Here is a 15614-nt window from a genome sequence, read left to right as displayed (position 1 = left end):
CACCCACCTCAGCCCAGCACATAGGGGATCTGCAGTTCCGGCCGTAGAGGGCTTCGAATGGAGCTGCCTTGATGCTCGTATGATAACTGTTGTTGTATGAAAACTCCACAAGAGGTAAGTGTGTATCCCACGATTTACTGAAGTCGATCACGCAAGCTCGCAGCATATATTCTAGAGTTTGGATCGTCCTCTCACTTTTTCCGTCAGTTTGCGGATGGTAGGCCGTACTCATGTCCAGCCTCGTCCCTAGCGCCTTTTGTAATGATTGCCAAAATCTAGAGGTAAATCTACTATCTCTTTCCAAGATAATAGATATAGGGACGCCGTGCAGTCGCACAATCTCCTTTATGTATGTTCTTGTGAGTTTCTCCATCCTATCCGTTTCCTTGATGGGTAGGAAGTGTGCAGACTTGGTCAATCTGTCGACGATGACCCAAATGGTATCCAACCCACTCGCTGTCTTGGGTAGCTTGGTTATAAAGTCCATTGTAATCCGCTCCTACTTCCATTCCGGTATCTCTGGTTGTTGGAGGAGTCCTGATGGCTTTTGATATTCGACGTTGACCTTCGCGCAAGTAAGGCACTTGCTCACAAAGGTAGCGATCTCTGCTTTCATGTTAGGCCACCAGTATAGCTTTTTGAGATCCAGATACATCTTATCTGAGCCTGGGTGGACGGATTAGCGAGTGTTGTGTGCTTCCCTCATGACCATTCTCTGAAACCTCCATGGCGCGGGGTCCAGATTCGGTCCATGAAGTAGTAGGCTCCGTCACTCTTGACCTCCAAACTTTTATCCATTCTGCGCAGGGATTCTCCCGTCACATTCTCAGGCTTTAAGGCTTCCAACTGAGCCTCCCTGATCTGTGCGGATAGATGCAAACGGATAGTCATTGTCAGTGATTTGGTTCTTCGTCCAGAATACTCCTTCCTACTCAGGGCGTCTGCTACTACATTGGCTTTCCCCGGGTGGTATCGGATTTCGCAATCGTAATCGCTGAGTAGCTCGACCCATCGGCGTTGTCGCATGTTGAGCTCTTTCTGGTTCAGTATGTGCTGGAGGCTTTTGTGATCAGTGTACACCACGCTCTTCGTTCCATACAGGTAGTGTCTCCAGATTTTTAGTGCGAAGACGACCGCTCCTAACTCGAGGTCGTGAGTAGTGTAGTTTACCTCATGTGTCTTTAGCTGTCTGGAGGCATAGACGATGACCTTACCTCGTTGCATCAAGACACAACCGAGCCCCTGATTTGATGCATCGAAGTATACAACAAAATCCTCTATCCCTTCGGGAAGGGATAATACTGGTGCGGTGCATAAAGCTCGCTTCAGGGTCTGGAATGCCTTCTCCTGTTTCTCTTCCCAGTCAAATGATACACCCTTCTGTGTCAACATGGTGAGAGGCTTCGCAATCCGAGAGAAGTTTTGGATAAATCTGCGGTAGTAGCCAGCGAGGCCTAGAAATTGGCGAATTTCTGTAGGCGTCTTCGGTGCTGACCAGTTCTCAATAGCTTTAATTTTGGAGGGATCCACGTGGATTCCTTCTTCACTAACCACGTGTCCTAAGAATTCAACTCTCCGGATCCAAAACTCGCACTTAGAGAACTTCGCATATAACTTCTCTGATCGCAGCGTTTCCAGGACACGTCGTAGGTGATCCTTGTGTTCTTCCTCGCTTCGAGAGTAGACGAGTATATCGTCGATGAAGACGATGACGAACTGATCTAGATATGGACAACACACCCTATTCATCAAGTCCATGAATACTGCGGGGGCGTTAGTCAGTCCAAAGGGCATCACTACGAACTCAAAATGCCCGTAACGGGTTCGGAAGGCTGTCTTCGGGACATCTTCCTCAAGCACCCGTAATTGGTGATACCCAGATCTAAGATCAATCTTGGAGAAGTAACTTGCTCCTTGTAGTTGGTCGAATAGATCGTCGATACGAGGGAGAGGATAACGATTTTTGACTGTGAATTTGTTGAGTTCTCTATAATCGATGCACATCCGAAACGATCCATCCTTCTTCTTCACGAACAAGACCGGAGCTCCCCAAGGTGAGAAGCTCGGTCTTATAAAACCCTTGTTGAGCAGTTTGTTGAGTTGACCGGATAGTTCTTGCATTTCGGCGGGCGCTAGACGATAGGGCGACTTAGCTACAAGAGTAGCTCCTAGGACTAGGTCGATTCTGAACTCAACTTGACGTTTGGGAGGTAGACTTGGAAGATCCTCTGGGAAAACATCAGGGAATTCGCATACAACGGGAATGTCCTTTGGATCTTTCGATTTCTGGCTACTGTCGACGACGTGAGCAAGAAAGGCGCGATATTCCTTGCGCAAGTATTTCTGAGCCTGAACACTAGAGATGATACGAAGGCTCGTACCGAGTTTATCTCCATAGATCAATAGGGTTTTGTGATTTGGAAGATTCAGGCGGATGGATTTGTCAAAGCATAGGATATCGGTGCGATGAAGACTCAGCCAGTCCATACCAACAATGACATCGGAACTTTTGATTGAGACTGGTATAAGATCGATTGGAAATGGGTGATCGTCTAACGTGAGGGTACAACCTATGTAGATTTCGTTAGAGCTTTCAGTCTTCCCGTTAGCCATTTCTACGACGAATGTTTCTTTTAGTGGTTGAGGAGTTTGTTTGAGTAAGTATTTAAAGCTTTGATTTATGAAGCTTCTTTCTGCACCACTATCGAATAAGACACAGGCATAAGAGTTGTTGAGAAGAAACGTACCCGTGACCACTGTGGGATCCACTACCGCTTCATTGTGACCGATAGCGAGTAACCTTCCAGTTCCCCTAGCATTTGTAGCCTTCGGACAGTTCTTCTTAAAATGACCAGCTTCACCGCAACCATAACACGTCGGGGTCACTCCCGAACCGGGAACTTGCGAGATAAGTTTGGGAGGGGCCTTGCAGAATCGCACCGTATGGCCCTTCCGACCGCAGTTGGAACACTGCAATTCACGGCAGGGGCCGTGGTGGTGGAAAGGACATTTGGGACATTTGGGTAGATTCCTACTATAAGCTTTTGGTGGTGCAGGAGTGGCTGGAGTAGTGGCAGCATGGACCGCCACGATTTGCTGGTCCTTGGAGGAGGTTTGAGTTTTCTTTCCTTTCTTCTTATCCCATCGCTTCCTCTTTTTGTCAGATGAATCGGGTGGTGTAGTGGTAGTGGGGGTTGCTGTTGCTGGAGTGGAAGAGACTTCATGTTTGATCAGACTCTGGGCCAATTCCTTGGCGCTGTCGAAAGTGGTAGGGCGTGAGGCCAGAACGTTTCCTCGATACGGGGGCACTAAACCCCAGATGTATCGTTCAATCTTCTTGCTTTCGGATGGGATCATGTTGGGACACATAGCCGCCAAGTCACAGAACCTGGCCGTGTAGGCTGTTATGTCAGTCCCTTTCATCTTGAGGTTCCAGAGTTCCTCCTCAAGTTTCTGGATTTCGCCCCTAGGACAGTATTCCTTCGTCATAAGATCCTTTAAAGTGTCCCAGCCCATGGCATTGGCTGAAACCAAGGAGAGTGCACTGACATGGCTGTTCCACCATGTCAAGGCCCGGTTAGTGAGGGTAGCAGTTGCGAACTTGATTTTGCTCTCTTCGGTGCAAGAGCACATTTCAAACACAGCTTCGGTTCTTTCGAACCATTGGGATAGTGCCAGAATTCCTCCGGTACCATCGAAGAAAGTAGGTTTACAGTTCATGAAGTCCTTATAAGTGCATCCTTGCACTCGTTGATGGACTTCACCAAACCTGGAGTTACCACCGCTTACGTCTCCGGAGTTCATTTGGGCCATGACTGCTGTCACAGCTGTTTGGAACAGCACTGGATCGAACTACGGAGGATGAGGTGGTGGAGGAGGGGTTTGAGTTGCTGGTCTTCCTCGGTTTGGATGCTTTCGTGGAGGCATCTTTCATTGGAAAACAATAGAAATGGTAGCAATAGTAAGAGTCTAGTGCAAATGTGAATAGAGTGTTTCGTGGATTAAATCAACATAACCCAAGATCAGAATGAGAGTTATAGCAATAGAGTAATCAACTGCCAATATACTGGTATTGATGATGTAACACAAGTTCATGAAAATTGACCCAACAGTAGGTCTTACATCAAACCATAAAGAAAATGTTGGCAGTTTAGAGGTCTAGTTAGAATATTTTTAAGCTAGGAATGTTTATAGACAAGAGATCTACGGAACATAGAGGGGAAAGGCTAGTCCTTTAAAAAAAAGAGTGAGGTAATTAGACGTCTTCTACTGGCGACGGTTACTTGTTGGGCGAATCCTCAGATCCGCTAGCTGACGCATAACTTCTTGAAGGTTTCGATCATGAGTCCTTTGGCGTGCTCGGAGTTCCCTAACTTCGGCTCGGGATGCAGCCAGCTGATGCTGCAGAGCCTCGTTGGTCCTCCTTGTCCTGTCCATGGCTTCTTCAAGTTGGTGGATGCGAACCGTGTTGAGATTCGAGTTGGCATCCACTTCTACAACTCGACCAATAGCAGCTTGACCCTGCTCGACATTCCTGGCAATCCTTCGGATCATGATGGGCAGAACCCGGTCTGCTGATCCCCCTTCGCTTATGTTGTAGAAGCTTCGGTCTCCATTGTAAGGTAAGGGCTGACCCTGTTCCTCGCTCCATCGGTGCAAGGATATGGCCCACATAGGAGTGGGACCCTGAAATTCCGGACGGGGGTTGGGGTTCGGAGCTTCAGGAGGTTGGTTGTTAATTTCTGGTTCGGAGCTCGAGCTATCCGAGAAACCTTCAGCATGATGATCATCCAAAGGGTTCGAGTGATCATTGTCCGAATCCTCCTCGAGCCATCCTCCATTGCCCTGGTTTGGATAGTACGGATCACCGGGATGGTAGAAGCCAGCCATGCTATCTATGTGAGAAAGGGGAAAGGAAAGGTTAATAGACGTACTACTCTAAGATACTTATAAGATGAATCGTTACTAGTCAACCCAATACTTGCGTAGTGCATACCGATTACATGTAACTGAAGCAAGATAGTCCTTCGAATAAGCAACCCTAACTTCAGACCCCCAATCAAACAAGAACAGGGAATGAAGCAAAGGCTACAGATTCTGAGTCTATAGCGCCCTAGTCACATGTAACCGTGGTGTATCCACTTAGCAACTATTGTCCTACCAGTAACGACCCTTTTTGTTATCACATATGTGTGTTCTAGAGATACAGAATACTCCTATAGTATTCTTATGGTAACGTTATTGTGGTAGTGTTGGTAAGTTTTTAGACTTGTTGCAACACCACAACCAAGCTTAGGCACATGCTAGTCACTCCCAGGAAAACGTAGTTGATCAGGCTACATCCCCCCAAATGTGACTATATGTCTCTAAACCCAACTGTGCTGTCCAACAATCTTAATACTTTTGTTTTGTTGTAGGGTGATACTTACTTATGTGTTTTATAGTGATGTGTGTATATATATACTTAGTTAAATTTTTAGATACTTAATAGTATATATTCTTGGTTAGAGTGTTTTAGTCCCAAAGTGTTTATAGTTCGTATATCTTTTATAGGTTGATATACTTGATTCACTATAAACAATGCTCTGATACCATTCTGTCACACCCCAAAACCGATAACGGCGAAATACGTTTCGGGGTGGAGGACGTCATGTACAGTATCATCACAATTGCATAATATTAAAAACAAGAAACATACAACCATTGCATTACATAGTGAGTTTAATTACAAGTGTGTTTTGTAATGTTTAACAAACACCAAAATAATACAAAAATAAGAGATGGATCTTGTACGCTCCACCTTCTGCAAAATGTTGCACCTGTACCTGTCTATCATTGACCTGAGGATACAAGTTATTTTGAAAACGAATATCAGCATAAAGCTGGTGAGTTCATAAGAGTTTAGTTTGAGTTTTAGTATAAAAGCATTACAACCGGTAGTAAGAAAAGCTGCAATTTTACTTTCATAAGTAGTAGAAAACCCTAGAAAATCCTATATTTTCCAGAAATACATTGTAAGTGAAAACCTTTAAGAAACATGTTATTTTCATCTTTGAAAACCATTTATTGTAAAAGTATAAGAGTGAATTTCCAATAAGTAATGCAATACGGTAGATTATGCCTGAAGTCAATAATAGTGGTGCAAACTTCCCGGTCATGCACAGTAATTTGTATAATAGCGGAGCCCATGACCTTCCCGGTCATGCACAGTGTAGTGAAGTAGCGGCATCCCTGGGCCTGCACGGCTCGGACTGAAGTTAACAGTCAGGATGTAATAGCGTCTGCCCCGTATAGATCTATACATATAGCGTCGTCTTCCTGTCAGAAGACTCTGGGCGTAGTGCGTAGCGAATAGAGTATCTCGTAGTGGGTTAGTGTGTTATCTCTTGATTAGTGCTTTCTCTTGTATTATAGTGCAGTAGTCTTTTGTATAACTCGTAGTGCGTTCTCTTGTTAGTGCATAGTATCGTAATAGAGTGTATTATAGTGTGTAGAGTAGTAGCTATAGCGAGTAATAGTGGCCTTAACTATACCTATTATAGTTAACATAGTGTGTATGATTCTTGTCAGTTTAGTGGTTCAAACATCCAATGAAATGAAAATACTCGTATCCAACACTAATATATATATGCTATATAACTAAGAAATCAACGACAGTCGGACGGATAAACAACTACCCTAAGCCCACAATCAAACAAGAACAGGAAATAAGGCGAGCTATCGGTCCTAAGTCCTTCAAGTCTTACTTATATAAATATATTGGTGTGGTTACATTTTATAAGGAATTTATTTATTAAAAATCTTGTCAAAAGGGAACATTTAGAAAATTGTTTATTTATCCAAAATAGTTTTGAAAACCAAAAATCCTTTTTATAAAACATAGTGGTAAATCATATGTGATTTGCACTACAGATAGTAAATCACATGCGATTAATTTCCGTAACATGAATAATTGACTTGTATAAATTTCCATAAACATGTATAATTGACTTGTATACCCTCCTAAAACATATAAAACATTTGAAAGGTTCATTAAAGGGGTATGAACTCACCTGAAATCGCGTAAATCGGGTGAATCGGGTAAATCGGGTGAAAGTGTCGGTTGAGCGTTTTGTACCAAATAAAGACTTGTGCACCTTTTAAGACCCTAATGTCATATGAAATATGTATTTTACAAGAAATTAATCATTTTATGCTTTTCATTAAAGTATTTAGGCATTCTAGCATTGATTCGGGGTCTTAGGGCTTAGAAGGGGTTCCCGGGAGTAGTACAAGGCCAAGAGGGGTTTACGGGAGAGTCCAAGAGTTTACTCCCTTGGAGTTTACAGCCCGAAGGCCACTCCTTGGGAGTTTACGTCCGTAAGCCCTTAGGCTTGGCCGTAAACTCTTGTTTTCCCCCAAAAGTGAAAGTTAAGGCCTCAAATCAACTCCATATATTTCTAGTAAATGCCTAGGACCAATTTGGAGGGTTAAAACCTTCATTTGGTGTCATTTGGGGGAGTTTACGGTCCTAGCTTGTGCTTGGGCCATAAACTCCATTTTGTCCCTGAAAATGGATTGTTAAATGGTCCTAAGCACTCCCTTAAATCATAACTAAATTCTAGAAGGCCTTAGGTGAGTTTTTGGGACATTTTGGCATGGAAATTGGGTGTTTACGGCCCAAGCATAGTCTTGGCCTTAAACTCCCCTTTTATGCTTTAAAATGTGTTGTTTAATGGCCTTAAGCATTTCCTAAGATCATATCTAAATTCCAACATGCCTTGGATGAGTTTTTGGGGCAATCTAACATGGAAATTGGGTGTTTACGGCCTAATCACAAGCTTGGGCCGTAAACCCTCTTTTAGGCTTTAAAAGCTGGTGTTTTCATGTCCAAACTCATCTAGGATAATTCCTTAATTAATATCCTAGCTTAAAGGAAGGGAAAATGGGACTTTTGGCCAAATTTTGGGTGTTTACGGCCTAAGAGGCTTCCTTGGCCGTAAACTCCATGTTTTCCTCTAAATCATATGATTTTTGTGTCCTAAATACAATGAAGTACGTTTAGAACAAGCTAGGGAAGAAACCCTTACGTTTGGAAGCCGGAAATCGCGGTTTTGGAGTCGGGTTCGGGTCTAGAGAGAGAAAGTAGTGAGAGAGAGAGAGTGAATGAGTGGTGAAAAGGGTTCAAAGTGGTGTTCATTTACTTTATATATGCCTCGGGTATTGCACCCGGTACACGGCTACTCGATGCTAAAGTTTAACGGGGTTAAAACTTTTTACCCGGGTGAAGTGGTTGACAAGTAATATAACTCTATTTAGTTAAACGGGGTTAACAGTTACAAGTTATAATTACTTATGATAATATCAAAAAATATAAATAAATAGATATTTGTTTATTGACGACTCCAAATATTACGTAAAATAATATATAACGACGAATTCCGTTAGTGAAGACGGAATTATGTAACGGCAATAGGTTTGGGTTGTCACATATATATAAAGAAAACCATCGAAAACGAATTAGAAGGTTAAATGTGACTTAGATACCAATACTTGCGTAATGGGATTACTCATAGTCATAATGAACTATACATTAAGCGTCTTTGTTTATGGTTCTCCAAACCATAATGTACTCCAACTCTGATGTGTAACTATAATTAAATCTACATGGAAACACTATCCATGTAACTTTCTCTTAATTCATAACGAGGACACGCCCGATTGTGATAAAGAATCATCTCAATCTATTTGGATGTTTAGCACATGTGTAATAGCTTTAAACATAGCTTCCTTTCAAATACTCCATAGATTAGAAATATTTCTCTAGTTCTCGCAAATACTTTAGAACGCTCCTATAATTCACACAATGACTTGTTCTTGGATTATACATGTATTATTCAACACGCTCGAAGCATACGACTTATTTGGACCTTATGCATAATCGTGACATATATGATTAATCCAATTACAACAGCATATGGAATACAATCATATTATCTAGTTCAAAAACATTTGCACTAGGATTTTTCTCAAAATCATGTCATATGTTATTTGACAAGATGACTCTCTCAGAGTCCTTTATCTTAATCTCTTTAAGATCCTCGACAATTAATGCAATTTTACTTAATAATTTAATTTTCCTTGATCTATCTATATAGATATTTATTCCATGAATTAGTATGTCAACTACATGTAAGGCTAGGAATGTTACTACGCTCCCATTAACTTTGTAGAATACACTAGAGTCATCTTGATTTATAATCAAATCACACGATGTAATTATCTTACAAGAAAGGAGATTGTTACTTTGAGATGTTAGCTTAAATCTGAGAAGATTTTCATTCATGTATGTTTTATCCTTTGAAAACTCACTTACTCTTTATAGTCAAACTATATCGAGGAAGGTTAATCAAGCCCATACTTGATAATCATACATAAATACATATCTATGTCTTTTATTAGTTTCTGATCAACTAATGAGCAGATCCAATAACAACTAAAAACTTGCTAATTCCAAATTATGATGCATTTATTATATGGTTCTTTAGCTCTTAAAGTCCCATATAGCTCCCATTTAGAAAAAGAACTTTCTAAGTACTTGTCTTATCGAATGACAATTAGTGAGGTTAGTAGAGACTTCATCCTAAACAATCATTTAGGATAGTCTACATAAATTCAATTTGTAGATGCAAGAGTAGTTAAACTTATTATCTAACATAAGCTCTATAACTCCATACCTTTTAGATAAGGACAAACGATTACATCCTTAGTCTAATGAAAGTATTTAATCCACTTGTTTAGTTGGAAAATATTGTTGGGTTTTATGTATTCTAACACTCCTATGATGCACATACAACCCTAATATCTTTGGATCTAATTTTTCTCTAGTTATACATGCAACAAAAATTTCCAAAGCTTGAAACCTACAACTAGCATACAATTTGACATACGAATCATAAAAGTAAGTTAGAAGATTACCTTTTTGTTGTAGCTTGTAGGAATTAGTCTTTCAAGAGCCTAGCACCTCAAGTGTGATGCCTCAAATGTATTATAACAAACCAAGAACAAGAGGAGGAAATTGAGAGAGAAGTAAGGAGACATAAAAGCAATTATAGTTCTCTTAGACTCATAGGGGGGCGATTTTAGCCAGCTAGGGATCATATTTATACTTTGGAATTCTTAAGGTTTAAACTTGTAAACCTTAATTCACTTGGGCTTTTAATCCAATAACTTATTAGCCTTATGGACTAACTCTTCATGGATCCTCATAAAGATTTAGTCCATTTCAAATCAACATGCATCATTAGCCCAAACGATAAATATTACTGATTTACCTAATCAGTCCGTAAAAATTTAATTATTCTCTTTTAGTTAATTCCAAATTAATTATTGATCAAGACTAATTAAATAATATGATTTCTCAATTAATATATTATACTTATAATATATTAATAGATCAAAAATAATCTCTTTCTCAAATATCCATCCTATGAAATTGCTCCAGAGTGTTACAACCCAAATGGACCATGTTGTATCAGGTCAAGTACATACCAATTATAGTTATGAGCTTATAGACATAATCCAACACTCTCCCACTTGGATAAGTCTAATAACTATAATTGCAAGTACGACTTCAAAATCCGATTGGCAATCGTAGCTCTTAAAAAGACTGTTGTCGAAGTTTGATCTTCTTAGTAACGCGTCCATAAAGTAAGGGATCATGTATTCCTCCATTCTAGATACCGTATGAACTAACACATGAGTTATAATCATTCTCTCTATTCATGTGTTTTTTTCCCGATTTCTGATTTATGATGACCGACTTATTGAACAGATCAAATCAGTCCAGGCTTGGCCAAGCGCTTAGGGTTGTCATCACTAAATCATCGAGGGGAACATAGATATATGTTTTATCCACATTGGGTAAAAGGAACGGATAAACTTCGACTCATATGCTTGCTCTATTTACTCATCAATTCACACACAATGATACGTTTTATGACACCGAGTTAGCGGTGCTTTTAGATATCATCAACGTGCAACCGACTTGTAAACTGCAACTCATATGTCTTAGTTTCAAGAATATAAGATATTATCGTCTCATGATCACTCGTGATAAAATCCATGAAGTGATTCAAATGAGTGTGGGTTTAGTCCAATACTCAAATCTTATTACAGGAGTACTCATGAATACTGCAACAAGCTTGTGCTATGTCTAAAAACCTTTAGACAATCTACAAACCCATTCATGACAGTCTAGGCTCAATACCTACTTCCAAAGTATGATCGACTGTGGATAGTTTGAATAATCTTATTATTCGGGAAGTCAAAACATGCGAAGTGAAACACAAGAATAATCGAATCCAATATGGTCTCAAAACTTTTGAATATAAATAAAACGCCTTTTATTTAATTACCATATTGATTACACATTATTCATTGTAAAATGTTTTGATTTATCAAGTTAATACTTGAATTAAAACAATAGTTATCCCATGCTCCAAGCATGCACACTATGTTTATATATGGTCCTTACTTTATGAAATAGATCAATTGAAAACACTTCAATTATGCTCATTTCACAATTCCAAATCCTTAGTGTAAGAACACCTAATTCTTACCACTATCATGCAATGATCATTTTTTTAATGTCGATGTACAAAAGTCACAGAGACTTTGCCAATGCTATTACAAAGTATTCCTTTGGAGATTGAGAACAAAACAAATCCAAGGAAGCGAAGTCTCAAATTCAAAGTACATTCCTTTGAACATCCTTCTTGCATAAATAGATTTTTAATATCCAACTCCTAATATAAAAACATTTCCATATTTTCGATATGATAACTCATTATTAATAGAATCATGTCTATTCATAATAATGTCAATATAATCCATCCATTACAATACTTCCAACTGCCCACAAGCAACCAATCCTTAGCGAACCTTAGATTGTCCTTGACAGTTGTTTTATTACTTTAGTCATATCCGGTTCTAGTACTTTTTCCCTTTTAATGCCCTAGACATTTGTGTCACACCCCAAAACCGAAGGCGGAAACGTTCCGGGGCGGAGGATGTCATGAATATCGCAACCAATGTACATAGTAAGCGTAGTAAACACAAAGCAATACATTACATAAAGTTATTACATTTGTTTGAAATACAAGTTTCATACATATACATCATATGAACAAAAGTACAGACGTGTCTTCTATGCACTCCGTCTTCGCCAAAAGGATTGCTGGGTACCTGTCTAACGTGGACCTGATAATAAAAGCAGTTTGAAAATCAGCATAAAGCTGGTGAGTTCATAACATGTTTGTTTTCTGAAAATGTTCAAGTTTCCTTTGGTTTTCCGAAAAGTTTGTTATCCAACAAAATACCATATTTTCTTATAAGTATAATTGAGTTATCCGTTCATTTACTCGGTCTAGTTAAGAACAGTTTAGTTATCCCAGCAAAAACCCTTATTTTCCTAAAAGTAAAGTTTAATAAAAGTTCTGAATTTCCGTTAAATACAACTGTGTATAGTTTAATACGTAAAACTATATATTGGAATCATGGGATTACCATCCCGTACTAGATATAAGATAGTTTGATATACACGAAACTATAGATAGATATAAATTGAAAATCATGGGATTATCATCCCGTACTAGATATAGATTGAAAACCATGGGATTACCATCCCGTACTAGATATAGATTGAAAATCATGGGATTATCATCCCGTACTAGATATAGTTTCAAAACCATGGGATTACCATCCCGAACTAGATATAGATTGAAAATCATGGGATTATCATCCCGTACAAGATATAGTTTCAAAACCATGGGATTACCATCTCGAACTAGATATAGATTCGAAACCATGGGACTAGCATCCCGTACTAGATATAGATACTATAGGTTGAAGATAGATATAAAATCAGATTCGTGAATAAACTTATATTAATACGTATTGTGAGTCGGGTAACCATGTTGATACAACACCGAGACCTCCTTGACGTTTGTCAGACGTCGGACGATTTCCAGAACTTGTCACCCCAGGCGTGCCCGCCTAACTGTAGCTAGCAGTTTAGGTGTGGGATTGTCAGTCCTGAATAGATCTATTCACAAATTCCACGCTCTCCATCCTGGAGACTTTGGTTACACTTCCGGGGAGGATTTACTGATAACCCAAAGGGTAATGACGAATCTCACAAGCTAGTATTAAATTACTCACGGTGTTTTCAGACGTTATCAGACATACTAATCGTTTTGAAACATAATACAGTGAAAACAGTTAAATACAATGGAATTATCTGGCAAAATACTCTAAATTAAATAGAGATAAACTGAATTAGACATAGTTTATCTAAAATATTTACAAAAATCTGTGCTTGTTAAATAAGAACTAAAGATCCCAAATTATTCCCATAATATTTTTGATTGATTTGATTGTTCCCTTTACTGAACTCAATGTAGTTATAATCGATAAAACATCCCTTATGCTCAAATTACTACATAAGGGGTAAAGATATCTAAAAGTTGGCCAGATATTTATAGAAATACATCAGTTTTAGGTTTTGAAAACATTTATAGTTTGCTTGTATTCCCCCCTGAAAACATTGAAAAACACGGAAAAAGGCGTAGGGGTATGAACTCATCAGTTGAAGAATGTGTCGTCTAGGATGCTAAGTGTCAAATCGGGGCTTGATAACGCGTGAGGTTCCTATTTAATATGAAATGATACACAATTGTATCTAATTAGACTTTGAATCACTTATTAGATAAGATTATACACTCTAAGACGCGAAAACACTTCAAAATAAGTGTTTGGAGTGACCCGGGTGACATCTAAGGACGTATAAGGCTTGGATATGGAGTTTACTCCTCAAGAGTAAACTCATAAGAGGTTTTATGGCTCTAATGACCCTCTCCCCATGAGTTTACGGCCGTAAACTCATGGTGGGGTGTTCTATGATGCTAAATGGCCTTATATCACTTGGGAAAATTAGCTAGGATCAAATCTAGGGCATTGGAATGGATTAAACTCACAAATGGACCATTTAATGGAGTTTACGGCAGTAAACTAGGATTTTACGGCAGTAAACTCCCCCACACTCAATCCTTTGATGTTTTGGTGGTCCCAGGTCATTACAATGCACATAGGAAGGTCCTAGGGTGGATTCCATGGCTTAGGAAGTGATTGGGACTTGATTTGACCTTGGAAAAGTATATAATGGTCTATGAAGATGTTCTTGGGAGTTTACTACCTTAAACACATGAGTTTACAACCGTAAACTTATGTTTGTCCAAGATTCATGGGTTTTGGTGGTTGAAAGTCAAGCATACTAAGTTCTAGACCCATTTCTAGACCATACAAGGTGTTAAGGGCACTTTAACACCCATTGGATGAGTTTAAGGTCTAAGGAGATGAGTTTACGGTCTAAGAATGTTCTTGGACCGTAAACTCAAGCTTGTTCCGTTTGGGTAAGTTTTGGTGCATTTCTTGAAGGATTATAAGGTTCTATACTCTCACGGAAGCTTGTTGGAGGTGTTTAGGGGAAAACTAACACCTTAAATTGAGTTTACTCCCCAAGAATAGGTGTTTACGGTCTAAGCATGTGCTTGGGCTGTAAACTCATGCTTATGCCCCAAATGATGAGTTAAAGGTGTTCTAAGTCCATGCAAATAAGTCCCTTAGTCATATCTAAGCTCCAAATGAGGTTTGGAAGGGTTTTAAGGCTCAAAACCCCTCATTACATGTGTTCACGGCCTAAGGAGGTTCTAGGACCGGAAACACATGTTTGTGGTCCTATTCCTCATATTTTTCACGAATTTGAAGGCCAAAGGTGTTATACTAGGAGCTAGATAGTTACCTTGATGATTTGGAGCTTGATTTGGATGATTTTGGCTTGATTTCGAGTTTTAGAGAGAGAAAGTAGAGAGAGAGTGGAAAAGGCTTCAAATGAGGCTCTCTCAACTTTATATATGCTCAAAGTTTGGGACACGGTGGAATTCTACCCGATACTGACGTTAGACGAGGCTTTTGGTCGCACCCGATTAATTTACCGTAATTATGACTTAGATGAAACTAAATATTTTCTAAATGAAAACAGAAAATATTTTAATGTTTTAAAATGTATCTCGACACTTATGAAATTTAAATAGAAGTCGCAATTAAATTAATTTAAAACAAAGTTAATGGAAAAATTGGAACGTAACGGCTTATTTAACGGAACCGGGTTACGATGAAGGAATGAACTTCGGGTTGTCGCATTATCCCCCCGTTAGAGGGAATTTCGTCCCGAAATTCAAACTTTAGATGTGACTCGCGGATTTGGAAAGAGAATACGGATACTGCTGTTCTATTGGATCATCACGCTTCCAAGTGAATTCGGATTCTCGCATGGCATTTCGGGGAACCTTTCACTTATCGGGATACGGCTTGTTTCATACGTGTAACCTCTTGATCTATGTTTTCGATTGGTTCTACCATGAAGTTTAGACTTTCGTTGATTTTGGTCTCATCAAAGGGATTACTATGGTTTCATCGGGTAGACACTTCTTAAGGACAGAGACATGAAATATTGGATGGATGCTGCTAAGTTCTGAGGGTAGTCGGAGTTTGTAGGCTACGGGATCGATCCTAAT

This window comes from Lactuca serriola, chromosome 6, assembly GCF_051521515.1.
Source record: "Lactuca serriola cultivar US96UC23 chromosome 6, Lser_US96UC23_V15, whole genome shotgun sequence".
Lineage (NCBI taxonomy): Eukaryota > Viridiplantae > Streptophyta > Magnoliopsida > Asterales > Asteraceae > Lactuca > Lactuca serriola.
Note: the sequence above shows the minus strand (reverse complement) of the source record.